The following is a 15,051-nucleotide window of genomic DNA, read 5'->3' on the forward strand; positions in this document are numbered from 1 at the left end:
AAAAAAATATAGAAAAAGAAAGAAAGAAAAGAAGAAAAGAAATAAAAAATTAAAAAGGGGGGGGACAAAATGCCCCAAAGTGAAGATTCAATAAGAATCAATGCGTAAGTGTTGTGAAATGAAAAATAAAATGCATGAGTATGTGGAAAAAAGTGAAGAATGGGTAGTTAGGTTAGAACATAATTGTATAGGCTATTATATAGGTTAGGTGGAAAGGTCTAGGCTAATCAAAGATTCAAACTCTAGTCCACTTAACCATATATGACCCTACCTTAACCCTAACCCCATTACAACCTTTGAGAAAGACCTCATGATAATTGTATGAATGCATTGAATAATTGTTGATTGTTAGATGAGACCAAATCTTGGAAAGCATGATAGGGGAATTGAGTGAATCAACCCCTAAACACTTGAGTGACTAGAGCGGATACATATCCGGTGAGGTTTGATTGCTCAATTACATGTTTTCACCATAACCATTCTTATTCATGCAAGTTTGTAAATCATTTTTGGTAATTCAATACAATTGTTGGTTTGGTTTGATTGATTCCCATTGTTTTAGCAATTTTGCTTACATATGTTCTCTTTGAAATTGATTTGTTTTGACCAGGCATTTACATTCATAATAGGTAGTTGTATTTAGATAGGATGCATATAGTTTAGTGCATTGAATAAATGCCATACCCTTACTTCATTCTTGGATAGCATGAGGACATGCTATGGTTTAAGTGTGGGAGGTGACAAACCCCGTTTTTAGGGTTTATCATGTGTTGAATTTAGAGTATTTATCAACCTTTTCTCACATTTATTCAATGAAATAGCATGGTTTTGTGATTCTCCCTTAATTTGTACTTAAGTGTGAAAAACATGCTCTTTAGACCTTAAATTAGCTAATTTTGATCACCTTTGATTCCACTAGATGCCTTGATTTGTTCGTTAAGTGACTTCAGGTTGAAAAGGGCTTGGAATGGATCAAAGAGTGAAGGAGAAAGCCAAAGAATTGGATGAGCTCAAGGATGCGTACGCGCAATGTACACGCACGCGTGGTGATTGATGACAAGTCATCTTATGCTAGTTTTACAAGCATTTTCATTAGTTTCATTAGGTTTTATGCACTTTCTTGCACAATAAGTAAGTAATTAGAGTCGATTTTCATGATTATCTTGAATCAATCAAACATCATTTATTTTACACAAAATCATAAGGTTATACTAGAATTAATTGTTTATTATGAATGATGCAAAGATCTTGTGATTTTGGTGAGGCTTTGGTGTATTTATTTGGTTGATGATAGGTGAAAAGATAAAGGAAAAGAAGTAGAAAGCACAAATTAAGCCCAAACAGAGGAAAGAAGAATTTTGGGGAATACTTTGAAGTTAGAGCACGCTTTGACCTTAGGCCACGCTTTTGAAAGCGTGGCCCATGACATTAAAGCGTTGCGCTCAACCAAGGAAGCAAAGGTAGCGTTCAAGATTTTGAACGTAGCGCACCAAGAGGAAGGCGCACCAAGACATGCCAAGGCACAACGTTTGAAAGTTTGAACGCCACGCTCCCCTTTTCCAACTTTTTCGTGACCATGGGGCACGCACGAAGCAATCCAAGGTAGCATTCCAAGATGTGAATGCTACGTTCACTTTTGTGAACTTTTTCGTGCCTCTCAATCAAGGGAAGCAAGGCACACAGCATCAAAACAACTAGGAGCGCTCAAAGGATGCAACGTAGCACTCGAATAGGGAGCACCAAGGGAGCTGAGCACGCATCAAGACAAGGAAGGGTAGCGCTCAAAAACTTGAGCATAGCGCTCCCTTTTGGCAACGTTTTCGCATCTCTCTTGGGAAGGAAGACTCAACAAGGGCTAGCGTTGAAGGAGTGAACGTAGCATTCACTTATTGAACGCTATAGGTAAGAGAGCAATTGGCACAAGGGGAGCCACAAGAATGAACGTAGCGTTCACAAAACCCAACTGAACGCTCCCCTGGGAGATAACCACATACACCATGACCCATGCCACTTGAACCAAAGCCAACCGGATCCACCTTTCTTCAAATCCAAAAATTAAAAGGCCCACTCCAACCTTTGAAGACCAAAATAGAAAGTGATAAATAGTAATTAATTTGATTTGTAAAAGGACCTCTAGCTCATTTTTAGTTTTCACTTTAACTTTTCATTTTGCTTTGACTTTGGGAATTTTGGATTTGGGGATTGGATCTGAGTTTAGCTTTCTGATTTCATTTTCTTTTCTTCTGTAACTTCTACTGTCTATTTTGGGTTTTTGAATTGAGATTGAACAACTCCATTGAATTTCTTGATCTGAGAATCATCTTTGCTTTTTTTATATAGTTCTGAGAATTAGAGAATTGGATATGAGTTTCCTTTGTTGTTTTATTTACATTTCTTCTGCAATTTCTTTTCTGCTTGGTCAAGGGAGAAATTGAGATCTACATCTGCTTTCTAGTTTCATTGCTCTTCTTCGATCTTAAACCTCTCTTTTAGAATTCACAATTGAGCTAAGTTTTCTTGCTGTTTGTTTCTTCAAGCACTTTTTGATGCACGAAAACTTGTCTCATAACAAATTTCCTTCGGAAGTGTACCGAATTTGTCGTCAAGTAAAAACTCACAATAGAGTGAGGTCGAATCCCACAAGGATTGATTGATCAAGCAACTTTAATTAGAGGAATGTTCTAGTTGAGTGAATCCAGGAATTGAGTTTAGAATTGCAGAAAATAAAATGGCGGGAAGGTAAATGACAGAAAAAGTAAATGCTAGAATTAAAGAACTGAAAGTAAATGACTGAAGTAAATTGCAGAATTGTAAATGGGAATGGGGGAATTGCTCATGAAAGTAAATGACAGAAAATAAAGAGAATGGGTAAGATCAGAAATGGGGAGTTCATTGGGCTTAGGAATATTGCATTCTCCGGATCAATTTTATTTTTATCTCTTCCTCAATCAATGCACTCATTGATCTCCTTGGCAATCTTAAGTGATTGAATTACAATTCTGTAACAACCTGACAATATTCCTTCCAAAGCAAGAATAAGAGTAGATTATAAATATCCAAACAATAAAGAGTCCAATCCAAACCCAATTTGGTCAGCATGAGAAAGCATTTTAGCTTGATCTCTTATTCCTTTTCAAGGTTCAGAAGAGATCCAAGTATGAATACTCTTTTCCAAGATAACACCCAATTGGATGAAGATCGAAAGCTTCAAGTAAAATCAAGAGAAAAATAGAAGAAGAATAATGAAAACTAGTATTGATCCATCAAATTACAACAGAGCTCCTAACCCAATGAAAGGGGTTAGTTGTTCATAGCTCTGGAAAATGAAAACAAGATGGAGAATACATGATGATACTAGAAGTGAGAGAAAGTAAAATACAGAGAGTATTCAAAGTTACTCCTATATATACTATTCTTCTACTCTTCAGGGTTCTTCAAGTCTTGGTCTGGGCCTTTGGATTTGAGTTTGAAGCCAGTTATCTTCTCATTGGGCTTGGCTTACTTGCAGAGAGAATTGTGAAGTGGGTAGGACTTTATCTTAGGACGTTAGTGGTGTTAACGTTCAGTAAAATATGGGTTCGAGAACGTTAGTGGCATTCAACTTTTTCACTAACGTTCCTTACCCAAGCAAGAGCCACGTTAACCTCAACGTTAGTAGCACAAACGTTGCACTAACGTTGCTCTTTGTCTTCGTGCACGTTATTGGGACTCACTTTCCCAATAATGTGAGAAGCCTCCCCCTTCTAACGTTAGAGTCCACATTAACTTAGTTAACGTGGCTCTTTTAACGTGGCTTGCCAACCTTCGAGAACGTTAGTGACACTTACATTGTCACTAACGTTCCAATGTGCCCCTTAGCTCCCCACGTTAGAGTCCACGTTAACTAGGTTAACGTGGCTTCTAACGTGACTATGCTAGCCATCTCCAACGTTAGTAACAAAGTTGAGTGCACTAACGTTGGTTCAACATTCCCTTATCACGTTAGCTTCCACGTTAACTAAGTTAACGTGGGAGTTAACGTGGCTCATGGTGGCATGTGTGGGTTCCTTCCAACGTTAGTGACAATGTTGGGTGTCACTAACGTTGGCGTCACCTCCTTTCTCACGTTAGCTTCACGTTAACTAGGTTAACGTGGGAGTTAACATGGCCTAGTGTGACTTGGCCAACGTTAGTGTAATGTTGAATGTCACTAACGTTGCTTCCTCCCTTTATTCTTATGTTAGAGGCCACGTTAACTAAGTTAACGTGGTGACTAACGTGGCCACTTATGAGCTTGGTCCAACGTTAGTGATAATGTTAAGTGTCACTAACGTTGGCTCCATTCCTTTCTCCATGTTAGAGTTCACGTTAATTAGTTAACGGACTTTAACGTGGGCAATGATGGCTTTGAGAGCGTTATTGGCAATCACTTTTCTCATTAACTTTGCAAGTTACTCCCATTCCACGTTAGTGTTAACGTTAGTGTAACTAACGTAGCCACTAATGTGGTTCTTCTTGCTTCCTTGTCCTGAAATCAAGCAATAAAGTGCATCAAAGTTCTAGTCCAAGTCATGGGAAATGCAACATCAATTTGTCCTTAAATTCATGCAAAATCTCATGAAATCATGTAAATTGCACAATGCATGCTTGAATCAAGATGTAAGTGAATTCTACCCAAAACTAGCTTATTTCCTAAGGAAATGCATGAAACTACCCTAAAAACAGTAAAGAAAAGGTCAGTGAAACTGGCCAAAATGCCTGGCATCACAACACCAAACTTAAAGCTTGCTTGTCCCTAAGCAAGTAACTGGAACAAGAGAATGATGAATGGAATGCCAAGAGAAGTGAGTCATTCTTGTGGAAGTTATGTCCCTGGTTTTATGGTGGTTTCATGCATAGCAACTTAGGTTCATTCCTGGCTTTCAGACCTTATCATGTCCTAGAATACTCACTGTGATTGCATCCCATGAAACTTTTATTTATTGATCCTTTTGTTGTTATTTCAGGGCTTATTTGTGTTCTTAAGCTAAGTGTTCTGTAAGGGGGTAACTCTTTAAAAATAAGCTTTCAGCCAACACTCCCGAACCAGTTGGTTAAGGTGCTAGGTGTTGAAGCACCCCTAAGGACTTACTTGCTCAAGTCTCTCCCCCATACATACACACCACGGGCACACAGTTTATTTATTTTCTTTTCTTGAGACCTTGGTGTCCAGCACCTCTTTGGGTTACTAAATGCTCTGTAGTGAGGGTTACTCTTGATAGTGGATTTTCAGCTGATAATCCGAGTTAGTTAACCCAAGTTACCAAGTGATAAGGCACCCCTAAGAGCTTATTCATCCAAGTAGATCCTCACACAGGAGCACCACAGACACATGCCGCAAGATTAAAACCATTGGTGCCTAGCCTTATTGCTTGTTCTTTTTCTTTATTCCTCAACTTTGATTGTTCTTTCCCTTTTTCTTATTAGGATATTCTATTTAGCTAGTCTCATGGGGTGTGTTTCAAGCATAGCATTCCTGACAGATAGTTGTCTTCCCACCTCATGGTTGAACCAACTTAGCTAACTTATGACTATACCACAAACTCATGAACTTACTCCATAGTATGAACTCCTCTCTGGTCTTTAAAAACACACATTCTCTTTCATTTGATTTAAAGGGACAAACATACAAGTAAGCAAAGTAAGGATGCAGTGACATAGAGACTAGCAAACATAGACCTATTCAGAAAGAAAACTTTAAAGACAGAATTTAAAAAGTTCAACTAACATGGAAGCATGTTCTATTTCATACAAGATCTTCCTTATTTAAAGCATAGAAAAAGATGGACCAAAGAAGGAACTCACCACCTTTTACTCTTGTGGATGTCCATACTCTCCTTCTTGCTTGTCCTCCTGGTGTTTTTCTTGATTACTTGTGCTCCCACTTCCTTGCTTTTCCAAGCAGCTCTTCCAAAAACCACCATCTTCCATCTTCTTCTTAAGTGTTTCCTTTTGCTGTTTCACCTTCCTCTCTTCTTGTTCTACAAAATCTTTTTGGACCTCATCATATGTAGGGATGGCATAGTGTAGATGATGCATATTACTGGATATGTAGTTCAACTTGGCTTGAGTGTTGACGTTGAACTCCTCCTATGTAGTTGCCGTCCTTCATTAAGTACAGTGAACTCATTGAATGCTTTCATCTGGGCTATTTGTCACTGATTGAGTTCCTGCAATTGCTTATCTTGACGTTCTTGCCTCTCAGTAACTTGGTTGATGGTTTGAGTAAGCTGGGAGTATTGTTCCTGTTGCTGCTCCATTTGTTGTTTCTGCCACTTTTCTTGTTGGCTCATCCGGTTTAGTATTTGCTCTTGTCCTTCCATATGTCTCATCCCCAGATCTTCAATAGCTCTTAGAAGGTGATTCATATTCAAGTCGGCTGGGTAAGGATGTTCTCCTTGTTGATATTCTTCCTGATGAGACTCCTCTTGGTGAGCTCCTTCTCTTGCTTTTAGTTTCCCTATTTGTGGCCTTCTTTGTTGCTGAGCAGGTGTAGTATAGGCCATACGCTGGGTTGTCATTAGCCTCCAGGTTCACCCAGTCTGGATTGCTATCCTCAAAGACCACTTTGGCCTTTGTGCACAATCGGAGAATGGTGCTGGGGTACCAAAGCCTGGCACCTGATTCAAGCTTCTCAGCTGAATCTTGAATTCCCTCAGCTATAAGTTCATGCACATTGATTTCTCCACCTTGTACTAGGCAATGTACCATAGTTTCTCGATTAATATTTACCTCTGAATTATTTACAGCTGGGAGAATAGACCTCCTCACGAGTTCAAACCACCGCTTGGCTTCTGGGCTAAGGTCTCCCCTCTTGATGAACCGGGGTCTCCCATCTCCATACCTCTCCCAGTCAGCTGCTATAACACAGATGTCAGTGAGCTCATCATTGTCTTGGCTTTTACTTATCCTTGCATGATAGATGGGCTCATCAAAATGTGGTGATTTCAGGTGAAGAGTTCTTATTATAGCATTTGGGCTGAAGTCCACCTCATTTCCTCTTACATAGCTTTTGAAGGTTGGGGCCCTGGTTTTGTCTTCTCTGACTACATTTGCGTAAAACTCTTTGATGAGGTTTGTATTGATCTTTCCCTCTGGATTGGTGAGCATTTGCCACCCTCTTTCTTCAATCTTCTCCCGAATCTGTGGGCAGTCGTCTTCATTGATTTGGAAGGTTAACTCGGGCAGTATCTTTTGAGCTTTATCCGCTCAAATTCTCGTTCATGGAAGGCAGTCTTGAATCTCTTCTCGTCGAAAGAAATGTTCTCCATTGGTTTCTTCCTCTTCTGCCTCTTGGACTTGATGATGCCATGAATGAAGTTAATGCGAAAAGAGTGTAGTGAAGGGAAGAAATGTGGGATTTAGAGAGTGGAAAGTTGAAGAACTAGTTGCTGGAAAGTGAAGTGCAAGGGATATGAATTTTGAATGTGGAGATGGTGCGGATTGGATCCACTTATATAGAGAAGTGATGAAGATATTAAAGGTGTGGATTGATGGGGTTGGTGTATGATGAACGGATGGGATTTTGTATGGAGTAAGCACGAGGATTACCAACTTTATGATGGAGTTGGTTCGGTTTCCTAGTTTGTTCTTCCTCCAATGTTGCATGGCAACCATTCCCAATGCATTCCCCCTTGAGGCACGTGTGTAGTACCCCTCTTCATGAAGTGGCCGAACCTTTCTCATTAAATTGTCCAATCAATCTCTTCAATGTTCCTCTTCTTTCCTTATAAAGATCAAATAAGAAAAGTAAGAAATATAAAAAAAAATCAATTTAAATTTTTACGACTAGAATAATAAAGAGAAGAAAAGATTTTGTTTATTCATGAACTCCAACTAACTAACTAACTGTGTATCCTTATATGCACATTGGTGGTGGCACTATGGGGTGACACCAAACTTAGTTGGAGCGCTGTGATGAAAAGTTCTGTCAAAGCTCCAAGACTAGCATGCTCTCAGTTGCATTCATGCTTTCTTGGCCCTTTGAACACCAAACTTGTTCTTCACTATATACTGCAATATAAGGACTTCACCAAGTTTTTGTCAAGTTTGGGTTAGAATTCATGAATATTGACTTATTCACTAGTAAAAGCTAATAAAACATGGGTTGCCTCCCATGAAGCGCTTCTTTAGCGTCACTAGCTTGACATTTTTCTTCATCAGGAGGTTGATAATGCTTCAAGTCTCCCTCTTGCCTTGGACTTATATCCATTGGTTGTATCAATGATCTCTACATGTTCCAAGGAGAGAACTCTGTTGATAGTGAAAACCTTAGGTGACTGAGATGGTACAGTGGGGAGATTAGGGGGATATCTGGGAAGTAAGCTGAGATCACTTTATCTCCTGGAGAGAAGTCTTCCGTAGGGATCTTCTTGTTCCTCTACCCCCTTGGTACCTTCTTCTTTGTCCCTTTTGATGTTGCCTTGCTCTTGGTGACTTCTTCTTCTAAGGGAATTTTGTTGTTGTCTTCACATGTCTCTGGTGGTTTAGGTTCCTCCAGCTTTTCCTTGAGTTGTGACAACTGCTTATTTCCTTGTTCATCAACCAAGGGCTTTCCTAGATGGACTGGTTGTTGATAGAGAGAATTGTTGTCGGTCTAGAATTTCTCTTGTAGAAATAAGAATTTCGTTGCAAGTATAGCCCAACCAACAAACAACTCTCACATCAAATTAAATTTTAGGTTTTTGTCACAAGTACAAACCCCAATAAGAAATAACCGGAGTATTTCGGACTCCGGGTCATCTCACGAAGAGTTGCAATGAAGTGTTTAATTATTGGCTATGAAAATGCAAAGGGGGGTTGATTTGATGTTTGACAAGAAAACATAAATGACAAGAAAGTAAAACAACAAGAACTAATAAAAGAAATAGTAAGCACTCTTGGCTAAGACTTAGGTAATTGAGATCACCATCCTTGTCTACATACCAAATATTGATAATTATGAGAGGCCAAGCTCATTAAGTCTACTTCCAAAAGCCTTAAGTAGGTAATATCTACTCCTAGGCTTGAAGTACGTCAAATGGCTTTGATCACATCAACCCATAAGTCCCAACCTACCTACTAATTAGATTAGTAGTGGGTTGGCATCAATGAGTATCAAATTGATCACCAAGGGTTCTCAAATCACCAATTCAATGAGACCCAATGACTCAAGGTCACTCAATTCCCTTAGCCTAGGCCAAGAGTCAAGAACACTACTCAAAACTAGAGGAAGCATTTTACCAAACACCTAGAGTGCAAGAAAAGTAAACATCATAAATTGCAAGAATTAAAGGAAACCCACAACTAACATAAGCAAGAAATCAATAATGTCAAGCAAGATCAACATAAAAGAAACATAGAAACATAAGATTGCATTCAAAGAAATCAAAATTCAACAATGGTTCATAAACATAAAAATGGCAAAAGAAGGAAATTAACAACAAGAACTAGAAGAACAAAGGTGTAACAACAAGAAATTAAAAGAGAAAACTAGTCAAAACAAGAATTGAAAGATGAATTTGAGAGAACTAAACCTAAACTACCCTAAATTCTAGAGAGAAGAGAGAGCTTCTCTCTCTAGATTTCTATCCTAAAACATGATGCAAACTAAACTATGACTAAGTGTGTTGACTCTCCTTCAATTCTTGGCTGAAATAGCATCAGAAATGAGTTGGGTTGGGCCCAAAGTGCTTCAGAATTCGCTGGGGGCGAATTCACTTTAATGGGCTACGGCAGCATCGGCGCGCACGCGCAAAGTGCGCGTGCGCGCCCCTCAGCGCAAAGTAACATATGGCAAATTTTATATCATTTCGAAGCCCCGGATGTTAGCTTTCCAACGCAACTAGAACCGCCTCATTTGGACCTCTGTAGCTTAAGTTATGGTCAATTGAGTGCGAAGAGGTCGGGCTTGACAGCTTTACGGTTCCTTCATTTCTTCATGAGTTCTCCCACTTTGCATGCTTTTCTCCTCACTTCTTCCATCCAATACTTGCCCTATGATCCTGAAATCACTTAGAAAATACATCAAGACATCGAATGGAATTAAAGTGAATTAAAATTACCAATTTTAGGGCCTAAAAAGCATGTTTTCACATTTAAGCACAATTCAAGGGAGAATTACAAAACCATGCTATTTTTATTGAATAAATGTGAGAAAAGGTGATAAAATCCCCCAAAATAAGCACAAGATAAACCACAAAATTGGGGTTTATCAGTTGTGCTTCAGTGCTTGCTTCCTCTGTCAGCATCTCATTATGATCTTTGCGTGGTTCTTTGTTCTCTTGGTCTGATTCTTGTGAGAGTTTGAAGACACTAAAGCTGAGTCGTTCATCATGGATCCTTAATATTAGCTCCCTTCGCTCCACCTCTATGAGTGCTCTGGATGTAGCTAGGAATGGTCTCCCCAATATGATTGGGTGAGTGTGACTCTCTTCCATGTCCAAGATGACAAAGTCAGTGGGAAGAAAGTATTTCCCCACCTTTAACAACACGTTTTCCACCACCCCTCTTGCTTGTTTTTGAGTTTTGTCAGCCAGCTTGATGACTACATCTGTGGGCAATATCTCATTGATCTGCAGCCTCTTCACCAGGGATAAGGGCATTAAGTTGATGCTTGCTCCCAAATCGCAGAGTGCTCTATCAAACATTGTTTCCCCTATGGCACAGGGGACATGAAAACTCCCTGGATCTTTTCTTTTCGTAGGTAACTGCGGTTGAATGAGGGCACTGCACTCCTTATTCATCACTATAGTTTGACCTCCCTTGAGTGAGCTTTTCCTGGGAAGCAGCTCCATCATATACTTGATGTATGCAGGCATTTGTTGGATAGTCTTGATGAACGGTATGTTCACATGCAAAGATGCAAACAAGTCAAGAAATCTTTAGTATATTCTCTTCTCCATAGCACCATTGAGCAGTTGGGGAAAAGGTGCATAGAGTCTCAGCAGCTCCTGTTTTGAGATTTCTGGTTCTTGGTAATCTTTTTCTCCCTCCTCTACTGAGGTATCTTCAGGTTGTTCTGATTGCTTGCTTGGCTTGTCCTCAATCTCCTTATCACTTATAGTGACCATCTTGCAATCTTCCCATCTTACTTTCTTTGTTTCACCTCTCGAATTCTTCTCCGTGTCACTTGGGAATCCATCTGTGGGTTTGGGAATTTGTTCAGAGAGATACCCCACTTGAGATTCCAACCTCTTGGTTGTGTCTCCCTGGTTCTTGAAACTTGCTCACACTTCCTCTTTGAACACCTTGTTGTCTTCAATCTCCTTGCTTATGCCTTCAAGTAGATTCTCAATCCTTGAGATTCTTTCATCAAATGATGATAGGTCAGGCTGAGGAGGGTTATGCTGGCCTTGATATGAATGTGGAGAGGTGTTGTTATGGGGGTGTTGATATGGTCTAGATGTGAAGTGTTGGTGGGCTGCATTGTTTGGATTTGGGCGTCTTTGATCAAGGCTTTAGTCTTGTTGATTTCCCACCAAAGTTTGGGTGATTCCTCCATCCAGGGTTGTAGGTCTTGGAGTATGGATCATGGTTTTGCCTAGGTGAACAATGTAGTTGGCTTGCTCCTGACTACCCTCTGCTTCTTCATTCACTCCTTCTTAGGTTGTTGATGAAGTGGAGATTGCTGCTACTTGGTTCCTCTCCATCTTCTTGGTGAGGTCAGCCAGCTGCCGGGTAATGAGCTTGTTTTGGGCCAGCAGAGCATCTACATTGTTTAGCTCCATTACTCCTCTTGTGTTCCCTTTTTCGGAAGCATAGAAGTAGTCATTCTCTGCTACAGTTTCAATGACATCTATGGCCTCCTCAATGGTCTTCTTCTTGTTCAAAGATCCTCCGGATGAATGGTCCACGGCCTTCTTTGACTCATAAGAGAGCCCTTCATAGAAAATGTGCAGCTGCACCCATTCATTGAACATATCTGGTGGGCACCTCCTTGTGAGGTCTTTAAACCTCTCCCATGCTTCATATAGAGTCTCACCATCTTGTTGCCTGAAAGTTTGGACCTCAGCTCTCAGTCTATTGATTCGTTGAAGAGGGTAAAATCTTGCTAAGAATTTGTTCACCACATCTTCCCAAGTTGTCAAGCTCTCCCTTGGGAAAGACTCCAGCCACTTGGCTGCCTTATCCTTGAGTGAGAATGGAAATAAGAGTAGTCTATAGGCGTCAGGATGAACACCATTAGACTTCACTGTGTCACATATTCTCAGGAAGGTGGTTAGATGTTGATTGGGGTCCTCTTGGACACTTCCTCTGAACGAACAGTTGTTCTGAACAAGGGTGATGAGCTGTGGTTTTAGTTCAAAATTGTTGGCATGGATGGTTGGCTTTTGAATGCTACTTCCACAGTTTCCTGGGTTTGGATTGATGTAGGAGCCTAAAACTCTTCTATCCTCCCCAGCATGATTTGCTCGACCTCTTCCGCCATGGTTGTGAGCCTCTTCCTCACGATGGTTTTCCATGTTTTCTTCCATGTTTGGTTCAAAGTATTCCTCAAAGTGTTCCTCCTCTTCTTCAGCACCAACTACACGTTTTTCTCTTGCCTCCTTTCTTAGTCTAAGGAAGGTTCTCTCAGGTTCAGAATCAAAGGAAGTTGAAGCCCCGCTTCTTCTCCCTGTCATACAACCAACAAGTACAAGCAAAGAGAATAGGTGCAGAAAGTATATCTGTCAGAATTACTGTTAGTATGAGTGATGCAATATATCAAACAGTTAGTGGGTTAGTGAGATGAATAGTAAATAACAAAGAAAAAGTAAGGGGAAGAAAAGAAATTAACTAAAACAGGAAATAGATGACTCAAACAGAAAATTAAATCAAACAAAAATAAAATGCTCAATCTAGTTATCCTCCAATCTAATCATTGTTAATGCACAATCAATCTCCGGCAACGGCGCCATAAACTTGATGCACGGAAAACTTGTCTCATAACAAATTTCCTTCGTCAAGTGTACCGAATTTGTCGTCAAGCAAAAACTCACAATAGAGTGAGATCGAATCCCACAAGGATTGATTGATCAAGCAACTTTAATTAGAGGAATGTTCTAGTTGAGCGAATCCAGGAATTGAGTCTAGAATTGCAGAAAATAAAATGGCAGGAAGGTAAATGACAGAAAAAGTAAATGCTAGAATTAAAGAACTGAAAGTAAATGACTGAAGTAAATTGCAGAATTATAAATGGGAATGGGGGAATTGCTCATGAAAGTAAATGACAGAAAATAAAGAGAATGGGTAAGATCAGAAATGGGGAGTTCATTGGGCTTAGCAGATGTTGCATTCTCCGAAACAATTTCATTTTCATCTCTTCCTCAATTAATGCCCTCATTGATCTCCTTGGCAATCTTAAGTGATTGAATTACAATTTCTTGTAATTCAATCTCTCAAATCTTGATCAATAGCCAATTGCTTGTTCAATTGCTCATGAGAAGAGATGAAGTATGGTCACTGATTATACCACATGCATTTCCCAAATCAAGTATTGAGAGGATTATAGTCACATAACCATCCAAACCCAATTTGGTCCAGCATGAGAAAGCATTTCTAGCTTGATCTCTTCATTCCTCTTTCAAGGTTCAGAAGAGATCTAAGTATGAATAGCTTCTTTTCCAAGATAACTACCCAATTGGATGAAGATCGAAAGCATTCAAGTAAAATCAAGAGAAAAGATGGAAGAAGAATAATGAAAACTAGTATTGATCCATCAAATTACAACAGAGCTCCCTAACCCAATGAAAGGGGTTTAGTTGTTCATAGCTCTGGAAAATGAAAACAAAGATGGAGAATACATGATGATACTAGAAGTGCAGAGAAAGTAAATACAGAGAGTAATTCTATGCCAAGAGGCTCCCTATATTTTCCGACTCCCTAAATAATTCAAAGTTACTCCTATATATACTATTCTTCTACTCTTCTAATTGGTTCTTCAAGTCTTGGGTCTGGGCCTTTGGATCTTGAGTTTGAAGCAGTTATCTTCTTCATTGGGCTTGGCTTTACTTGCAGAGAGAAATTGTAAACTGGGCAGAGACTTTAGCTCAGGACGTTAGTGGTGTTAACGTTCAGTGAAAATATGGGTTCGAGAACGTTAGTGGCATTCAACTTTTTCACTAACGTTCCTTACCCAAGTAAGAGCCACGTTAACCTCAACGTTAGTGGCACAAACGTTGCCACTAATGTTGCCTCTTTGTCCTTCGCGCACAATATTGGGACTCAACTTTCCCAATAACGTTGAGAAGCCTCCCCCTTCCCAACGTTAGAGTCCACGTTAACTTAGTTAACGTGGCTCTTTTAACGTAGGCTTGCCAACCTTCGAGAACGTTAGTGACACTTAACATTGTCACTAACGTTCCAATGTGCCCCTTAGCTCCCACGTTAGAGTCCACGTTAACTAGGTTAACGTGGCTTCTAACGTGGCCTATGCTAGCCATCTCCAACGGTAGTGACAAAGTTGAGTGTCACTAACGTTGGTTCAACATTCCCTTATCCACGTTAGCTTCTATGTTAACTAAGTTAACGTGAGAGTTAACGTGGCTCATGGTGGCATGTGTGGGCTCCTTCCAACGTTAGTGACAATGTTGGGTGTCACTAAAGTTGGCTTCACCTCCCTTCCTCACGTTAGCTTCCACGTTAACTAGGTTAACGTGGGAGTTAACATGGCCTAGTGTGACTTGGCCAACGTTAGTGATAATGTTGAATGTCACTAACGTTGGCTTCCCCCCTTTCTTCTTAACGTTAGAGGCCACGTTAACTAAGTTAACGTGGTGACTAACGTGGCCACTTATGAGCTTGGTCCAACGTTAGTGATAATGCTAAGTGTCACTAACGTTGGCTCCATTTCCTTTCTTCCACGTTAGAGTTCACGTTAACTTAGTTAACGTGACTCTTAACGTGCGCAATGATGGCTTCGAGAGCGTTATTGGCAATCACTTTTCTCATTAACTTTGCAAGTTACTCCTATTCCACGTTAGTGTTAACGTTAGTGTAACTAACGTAGCCACTAATGTGGTTCTTCTTTGCTTCCCTTGTCCTGAAATCAAGCAATAAAGTGCATTAAAGTTC

General features: G+C 40.0%; 1 non-coding gene across 1 annotated transcript; it reads left to right on the forward strand.

The window, feature by feature from the left end:
* The first annotated feature begins 11,913 nt into the window (after positions 1-11,913).
* On the forward strand, positions 11,914-12,020 carry LOC112767777 (small nucleolar RNA R71). The gene has a single exon (XR_003185217.1). It is a non-coding gene; the product is annotated as a small nucleolar RNA R71 (small nucleolar RNA).
* The last annotated feature ends 3,031 nt before the right edge of the window (positions 12,021-15,051 follow it).

Source organism: Arachis hypogaea, chromosome 17, assembly GCF_003086295.3.
Source record: "Arachis hypogaea cultivar Tifrunner chromosome 17, arahy.Tifrunner.gnm2.J5K5, whole genome shotgun sequence".
NCBI lineage: Eukaryota > Viridiplantae > Streptophyta > Magnoliopsida > Fabales > Fabaceae > Arachis > Arachis hypogaea.